Source organism: Mesocricetus auratus, unplaced genomic scaffold, assembly GCF_017639785.1.
Source record: "Mesocricetus auratus isolate SY011 unplaced genomic scaffold, BCM_Maur_2.0 Super-Scaffold_100022, whole genome shotgun sequence".
NCBI classification, from domain to species: Eukaryota; Metazoa; Chordata; class Mammalia; order Rodentia; family Cricetidae; genus Mesocricetus; species Mesocricetus auratus.
Genome location: NW_024429203.1, coordinates 17528894 through 17537820, shown reverse-complemented (window position 1 = coordinate 17537820; position 8927 = coordinate 17528894).

Here is an 8927-nt window from a genome sequence, read left to right as displayed (position 1 = left end):
AGAATTAGATAACATCTCCATACCCAGGATCCACTTATTGTGAAACCAAAATGGTGAATAAATTATAACCATCTTGGGATATTAATGGTGATTAATTTAGGAAAAGAAAAGGAAAATGGAAAAGGTAAATCCCTATAATCTAATAATAGCAAAATGTCACCTGTAAGTACCAGTGCTGATGGATTAAGTCCATATTCTTCAGACATTGAAAATAAAATAAAGTAAAAATATATTTAGATTCAATGTAATATATGACTAGTATATTGTTATTGCTGAGGTTGCTGGACCCAGAGTGACATGCTGGAAATATGCAAGCCAGTTTTTCATTATATCTAATCATAAGTTTCTGAAGTAGAGTATACCCCTGTTTCATGTTTTCAATAAGATTAATTTGGACATACATTGGGTAATATAGTTTTTGTTTCAGAAGAAACAATAATTGGTATACTGTCACTTGGCCTTGTGAACTTGCTTTGTTATTGTTTCTAAACCTCAATGCTCCTGTTACTTAGGACCTTCATATAGGCATCTGGGGTTTTCAATATCATAGCATATCCAGTTAAGTCTATTGGAAGTTTAGCAGGCCAGGTGTAGTAACAGGTTTCTGTCCTGCTAGTAAGTGGAATTTTAGTTCCAGGCACATAAGAAACTTCCAGCAAATCCTGGGCCAGGTGGATAAAATGTACCCCAAATCTCAAATAGGAAGAAATAGTTAAAAGAATTGTATCCAGTGGTTATCTTTAGACTATAATAATTGCTAAGGTGTATCTCTAAGCATCCAGGGATTGTGTGAGTTTGAATTATTGAATGACAGAATTTGATTGCTGATTGTGAAGATGTTTAGGCCAAATATAAGTATAGATAAACTCCAAATAAAGTATATTTATACTGACTAAGCATATGCATGTTTCTAGAACACATGTGGCCACATCATTAAAGTCTAACACTGAAAAATACAAACACAGTTAAAACACAAAAGGGAAAGAGAGCAACTTGAACCTTGAGCATGGTAGGCACTTATGTAATGACCCTTGCACTCAAACCAAACCAACAAATCCTCTTTTAAAAGCTTCACCATTTGGGCTGAACCCTTTTGAATTCTACTGTATTTTTCTGCATCTGGAAAACCACATCAGTAGCTTTATGAACTGTTTGTAAAGTTTTCATTTATAAACCCTCGCATCTTCCTTTTCTTTTTCTCTTGTTCTTTCTCCTCATCCAAAACTATACTTGTTCACAGAAGATACTTCACAGAAAAGACAGCTTAGCAGCCCACAAAGAAACCAAGAAACCTTTGGAGCTGATAACAGTATCAATAAAGTTTCTATATGTAAAGTTAACACAACAGTAGTCTTCCCATATGCAATTGAACACACTGAAAGCAAATATTGTAATTATTAGTTTTATATCAACTTGATACAAGCTAGAATTACCTTAAAAGAGGGAACATAAATTAAAAAGTAATACCTCCATAAGCTCTGCCTATAGGGTATTTTATTAACCATTAGCTGATGGAGGAGAGCCCAGCCCATTGCGGGTTGTGCCATATATGGGTTGGTGGTCCTGGGTTCTATAAAAATATTTCAAAGTAGTTTTTTGATTTGCATTTCCCTGAAGACTTAGAATGTTCAAAGATTTTTCAAGTGTTTCTCAACCATTTGTGCTTCTTTTCTGAGAATACTCTATTTGGATTCTTTGTTTTTCATGTTTTCTTTTCTTCATTATTTTGCTGTCATATTCATTGTTTGTTTTTGTCCTATTCACATTTATCTTTATTTTATCTCATTATTCTTTTGTTTAGATGCCTGTTTGTTTTCTAATGAAAAAGAGCCAGCAAGGATGTGGATTTGGGTGAGTGGGCACGGGGGAGATCTGATAAGATTTTGGGGGAGAGCAATCATAATCATAATATAATATATGAAACACGATTTTCAATGAAAAAAGCAAAGAAAGAACACATCTTGACAAATGTAGGTTTGGCTATTAAGGAAAAGGAACCCTGATATAGCGAGGGTGCAAAATTGCCAATCACTGTGCAAACTACTCTGCAATTAGGAAGCAGAAATAAACCTAGCTATGACTTCTGAGCATATACCAATTTGTACTTTAATTTTTACTACAGACACACTTAGAAGCCCATGTGTTTTTCCCCTCATTGTATGTTTTTATTTAAATTAGAAACATAAATGCTTGACATGTCAATCCCAACTCCCTTTCCCAACCCTCCTCCCTTATCCCTCAACCAGTCCTCCCAACAACCACAGTCCCCACATCATTCCCTAGGAAGGGTGAGGCCCTCCATTGGGGGGGATCTCCAGAGTATGTCATTTCATCCAGGACAGGACCTAGGCCCTTCCCCATGTGCCCAGGCTGAGAGAGCTCTCTCTATTTGAACTGGACTCCCAAAGTTCATTCATACGTCATGGTGAACACGGATCTGCTACCCAAGGCCCCAGTGATTTCTGAGGTATCCTCACTGACACTACATTCACGGAGTCCAGATCAGTCCCCTGTTGGCCACTCAGCCATCAGTCTGGGGTTCAAGAGCACCACCCTGTCCCATCAGCTGTCTTTGTGGGTTTTACCAGCACGGTTTTGACCCCTTTACTCATCGCTCCTCCAACTCTGTCACAGGGCTCCAGGAGTTCAGTTCAGTGTTTAGCTGTGGGTATCTGTCTCTGCTTCCATCAGTCACTGGATGAAGGTTCTAGGTTGGCATATAAGGTAGTCATCAACCTTATTATCAAGGAGGGGCTATTAATGTAGTCTATCCTCTATTGCTTATCTATCCAGTTGGTATATTCCTTGTACTTCTCTGAAGATCTCACTAGTGTTAGCTCTCTCCTCAAGCCTATAATGACACCATCTATTATGGTATTTCTCATCCTGATATCCTCTATTTTTACCTTTACTCAACCTTCCTGCTCCCCCATGCCTTCTTCTCCCCTACTCATATCCTCCTCTCTTTTTCCTGGTTCCCTCTCACGATGTTCCCAATCTGCTCAGGAGATCTTGGCTCATCCCACGTCTTGTGGGGTATCATGCATCTCTCTTGGGAACCTCCCTATTTCCCATACTCACTGGCACTGGGACTGTAGGCTGACACTCTCCTGATCCATGTCTAAAATCCATATATGAATGAGTATATACCATGTTCGCCTTTTTGTGATTGGGTTACCTCACTCAGGATGGTGACTTCTAGTGTCATCCATTTGCCTGCAAATTTCAAGATTCCATTTTTTTCCCTCTGAATAGTACTCCATTGTGTAAATGTACCACATTTTCTCTATCTGCTCTTCATTTGTGGGGCATCAAGTTTGCTTGCACTTTCTAGCTATTACACATAATGCTGCTATGAACATAGTGGAACAGAATCCTTGTTGTATGAATGGGCATCTTTTGGGTATATGCCTAAGAGTGGAATTGCTGGGTCTTGTGGTAGACTGAGTCCCATTTTCCTGATGAATCTCCATACTGATTTCCAAAGTGGCTGTACAAGTTTGCACTCCCACCAGCAATGGAGGCATGTTCCCCTTTCTCCACATCGTCTCCAGTATAAATTGTCATTGGTGTTTTGGATTTTAGCCATTCTGACAGGAGTGAGATGATATCTCAGAGTTGTTTTGATTTGCATTTCCCGGATGGCTAAGGATGTTAACCACTTCCTTAAGTGTCTCTCAGGCATTTTATACTCCTCTATTGAGAGTTCTTTATTTAGTTAAGTCCCCCAATTTTTAATTGGAATCTTTGGTGTTTTGGAGACTTGCTAATTGAATTCTTTATAAATTTTGGAGATCAGCCCTCTGTCAAATGTGGGGTTAGTGAATATCTTTTCCCAATCTGTGGGGTGCCTTTCTGTCTTGCTGACTGTGTCCTTTGCCTTACAGAAGCTTCTCAGTTTCAGGAGGTCCCATTTATTAATTGTCAAACTCAGTGTTTGTGCTACTGGTATTATGTTCAGGAAGCAGTCTCCTGTATCAATTTGTTCAAGGGTACCTCCCACTTTCTCTTCTAACAGGTTCAATGTGGCTTGATTTATGTTGAGGTTTTTGATCCATTTAGACTTAAGTTCTGTACATGGATCTATCTGCAATCTTCTACATGCCAATATCCAGTTATGCCAGTACCATTTGTTGAAGATGCTATCTTTTTTTTTTTTTTTTGATTTTACGAGACAGGGTTTCTCTGTATTGTTTTGGAGGCTGTTGGTCCAGCCCTGCCTCAAATTCACAGAGATCCGCCTGCCTCTGCCTCCTGAGTGATGGGATTAAAGGCGTGTGCCACCACCGCCTGGCTAAAGATGCTAGCTTTTTTCCATTGTAAATATTTAGCTTCTTTGTCGAAAATCAGGTGTTCATAGTTTTGAGGATTAGTCTCAGGGTTTTCAATTTGATTCCATTGGTCTACCTGTCTATTTTTGTGCCAATACCAAGCTGTTTTCAGGACTATAGTTCTGTAATAGAGATTGAAGTCAGGGATGGTGATGACTCCAGATGTTGCTTTATTGATCAGGGTTGTCTTGGCTATCCTGAGTTTTTTTGTTTTTCCATATAAAGCTGAGAATTGTTCTTTCAAGGTCTGTGAAGATTTGTGCTCAGATTTTGATGGGGATTACATTGACTCTGTAGATTGCTTTTGGCTAGATTGCCATTTTTACTACATTGATCCTACCTATCCAATAGCATGGGAGATATTTCCATTTCCTGGTGCCTTCTTTAATTTCTTTCTTTAAAGACTCAAAGGTTTTTTGATATAGGTCTTTCACTTGTTTAGTTAGCTTTATCCCCAGGTATTTTATGTTGTTTGTGGCAATTATAAAAGGTGATGTTTCTCTGATTTCTTTCTAGGCCCTTTTATTGTCTACATATAGTAGGACTACTGATTTTTTTGAATTGATCTTGTATCCTGCCACTTTGCTGAAAGTATTTATCAGCTACAGGAGTTCCCGGGTAGAGTTTTTGGGTCACTTATGTAAACTATCGTATCATCTCCAAATAGTGAAAGTTTGACCTCTTCTTTTCTAATTTATATCTCCTTGATCTCCTTTTTTTTGTCTTATTGCTCTAGCTGGAATGTTGAGTACAATAATGAAGAGGTATGTGGAGAGGGGACAGCCTTGCCTTGTTCCTAATTTAAGAGGAAATGCCTTGAATTTGTCTCCATTCAGTTTGATGTTGGCTTTTGGTTTGTTCTATATAGTGTTTATTATGTTTAGGTATGTTCCTGTTATCACAGATCTCTCCAAGACAGATCCCAGATCTCTCCAAGACTCTCATGAAGGAATGCTAGATTTTATCAAAGGTTTTTTCAGCATCTAGTGAGATGATCCTGTGATTTTTGTTTTTCAGTTTGTTTATATGTGTGGAGAGGTGCGCCATGCCGCACCCTAAAGATGGCGCCGGCTTCCGCCTTCCACCATCCTGATGGTGAGTGCTCTTGGTAACAAAGAACTCCTTATTTGGTGTGTTCCTATCCCACCGGGGTCACACCATCGTCATCAGATTGCTTATGCATGCTGGTGAGCATATGGCTTGCGCACACGTGGCTGCTCAGGGTTGGCTGGCCTCGGCTATTTAGGGAGCAGGAGGGGTTTCTCCCGCAGCTGCCTCCACAAGGTCCTGAATAAACCACTTGTGAAAAGGATTCCTGAGTCGTGTCTTCCTTGCTGGTTGAGGTAGTCGTGACAATTGGTGGCCCATACGGGGAACAGCTGAGGACTCAGAACTTCTTGCAGTGAGGGCAGTGCACTGGTAAGTCCCCAGGTAAGAGGGGGATCCGCGTCAAGAGTGGGTAAAAGGACCACGACAAAAGTGGGGTAAAAGGACCACGACAAAAGTGGGGTAAAAGGACCATGACAAAAGTGGGATAAAGGGACCACGACAAAAGTGGGGTAAGGACCGCGACAAGAGCGGGGTAAAAAAGGGACTGCGACAAAAGCCTTTGGTTTGCTCTTCTCTGTGGGTAAAGAGAGAGCGGGACAAACGGTTGGAGAAGAGTTCCCAAGTCGCGTCTTCCTTGCGGTCGCGACATATATGGTGGATTACACTGATGGATTTTTGTATGTTGAGCCATCCCTGCATCCCTGGAATGAAGCCTACTTGATCATGGTGGATGAGTTTTCTGATGTGTTCTTGGATTCGATTGGCCAGTATTTTATTGAGTATTTTTGCATAAATATTCATGAGGAATATTGGTCTGAAATTTTCTTTCATAGTTGTGTCTTTGTGTGGCTTGGGTATCAATGTTATTGAAACCTCGTGAAAAGAGTTTGGCAAATACCCTTCTGCATGTATTACATGGAATACTTTGAGGAGAATTGGTATAGCCAGTTCTTTGAATTTCTGGTAAAATTCTGCACTGAAGCCATCTGGCCCTGGGCTTTTTTTGGTTGGGAGCGTCTTGATGACTGCTTCTATTTTCTTAGGTGTTTTAGGACAATTTAAATTGCTTATCTACTCTTGATTTAATTTTGGTAAGTGATATTTATTCAGAAAAAATTCAATTTCCTTTAAATTTTCAAATTTTGTGGAGTACAGCTTTTGAAAATATGACCTGATGATTCTCTGGATTTCCTCAGTGTCCGTTGTTATGTCTCCCTTTTCATTTCTGATTTTGTTAATTTGCATGTTCATACTCTGCCATTTGGTAAGTTTCTTTAAAGGTTTATCTATCCATTTGATTTTCTCAAAGAACCAACTCTTTGTTACATTGATTCTTTGTATCATTTTTATTGATTTCAGCCCTCAATTTAATTATTTCTTGGCGTCTGCTCCTCTGGGGTGAGTTTGCTTCTGGACATATACCAATTGTACTTTAATTCTTACCATAGACACACTTAGAAGCCCATGTGCTTTTTTGCTGTATTCTCAATTGCTAATAAAATTAAATTATAGATGCCCATCAGCCAATAACAGTATAATGAAAAGGAGGTTCATAGAAGTAATTGAATTTTAATCAAATTAAGAAAAATTAAAATATGTATTGGGTATGTATAAGATGGTACTCATCAAAATACTGTGTGATATAATCCAGGACAAAGTTTTTGTAACAGTTAAAACATAGGAATGGGATTGGGGACAGAGGAAATGCTGCGATGAAGTATGAAAGCTAAGCAAAACCAAGGCTATATCAAGAAACCTGTTAATGGAAGTTTCTGTCCCACTGGGTACTGCAACTGTTTAGTCCCAAATAAATACACAGAGGCTTTTGTTAATTATAAAGTGTTTTATTGATGGATCATGATTCTTATTGGCTGCACTATCTTAATTATTAACCTATTTCTATTAATCTGTGTATCTCTATGTGTACTTGGCTCACAGGTGATGCCCAGGTCTCTTTGTTTCTCAGTAGTTACAAGGCTTCTCTTTGATTTCACCTACTCCCTTTCTCTATCCTTGTTTGGATTTCTTTCCTGGCTAAATCCTGCCTGTCCATTGGCCAAAACAGTTTTATTCATCAACAAATCATTATGAGAAACACATATTCATAGCATGCAAAATTATATCCTCCATCATATCCTTTTTTCTGGCTAAATAAAAATGTAGGTTTGAACTTTAACATATCAACATTACATATCAAAACAGTTATCAAGCCAGGATTATAGTTAATAATATTTAGTTCACTAACATTTGGCAAAAAATTCATATGTTTTAGATTTGTTTTATTTAAATAGAAACAAGGCTATTTCACATGTCAATCCCAGCAGTTTACTTTTGATAACAGTTCAACTACTCATTTTTCTTTTCTTTTTTCATGCAATAGTGATGATTATTTTTGTTTCTCCTCCCTCAAATTCTCAGATCCTCCCCACTTCCTCACCTACCTCAATCAATACCCTTCCCTCATTTCTTTCACTAGAAAACCAATAGTCATCTAAAATAAAATGAAGTAATCTGAATAGGACCAAACAAATAAATGAACACAAAAAAGCCAAAAAATACTCAATGTAAATACACAGAGACACACAAAATATGAAACCATAATATATAATCAAAAGACTTATGGGATATAAAAAATATCTCTAGACACAGCATTGTGAAACAAAACCCTTCAAAAATGCAATCAAGTTTGTTTTGTGTTGGCCATGTGATGCTGGTCATTGGGCCTGTCCTCAAGTGTGGCTTATATATAGTGAAGTTGTTGGAGAAAATTGGTTTTTACTTTGCAAGCAGTTATTAGTTGGAGATAGTTTCTGGGCTAAGGACCTGGACTTATCTCAATACTGGCATACCATCTGGTTTAAACATGTTCAGTACTTGTGCATGCTGTCAGTTTCTGTGATTTCATATGCCTGTCGGTCTTATTGTGTACAGAAGATTTTAGTTTCCTGGTGTCTTCCAGCCCCATTGAGTCTTGTAATCATTCTGCCTCTTCTTCTGTAGGCTTTAATGAGACATGAGTGGAGGGATGAGATATCTGACTCTATCCCTGGTGAAAAGTCCTAGTATTTTGATAAATAGCCATGTAGTCAAACTGCCTTCTACATATATATGCTTACATGCTAGGCCTCAAATGTATCAAGGGTCATAGAAGTTTCATTTTGCTGTGGATTTCAGTCAACGTAGAGAAATGTAACTGGCCAAAGTGCTGAGAAAAAGAAATTGAACAATGAAACATACATTATTAACATCTTTATTAACTCTCCAAACTACTACCAAGGTTCAGGAAATACAAATATACAGGAGGTTGTTACAAATAATGCTATGACATAGTTGAACAGATGTACTTCTGGTATGAATGTGTGTTCTTTGGGTATATGCCTAATAGTGGAATTGCTGGATTTGAGGTAGAATGATTCCAATTTTCCTGAAAAACCACCACCATACTGATTTCTAATGTGGCTGTATAAGGTTACACTCCCACCATCAATGAAGAAGTGTTCTCCTTTCTTCACATCCTCTATAGCATGACCTGTCATTGGTGTTTTT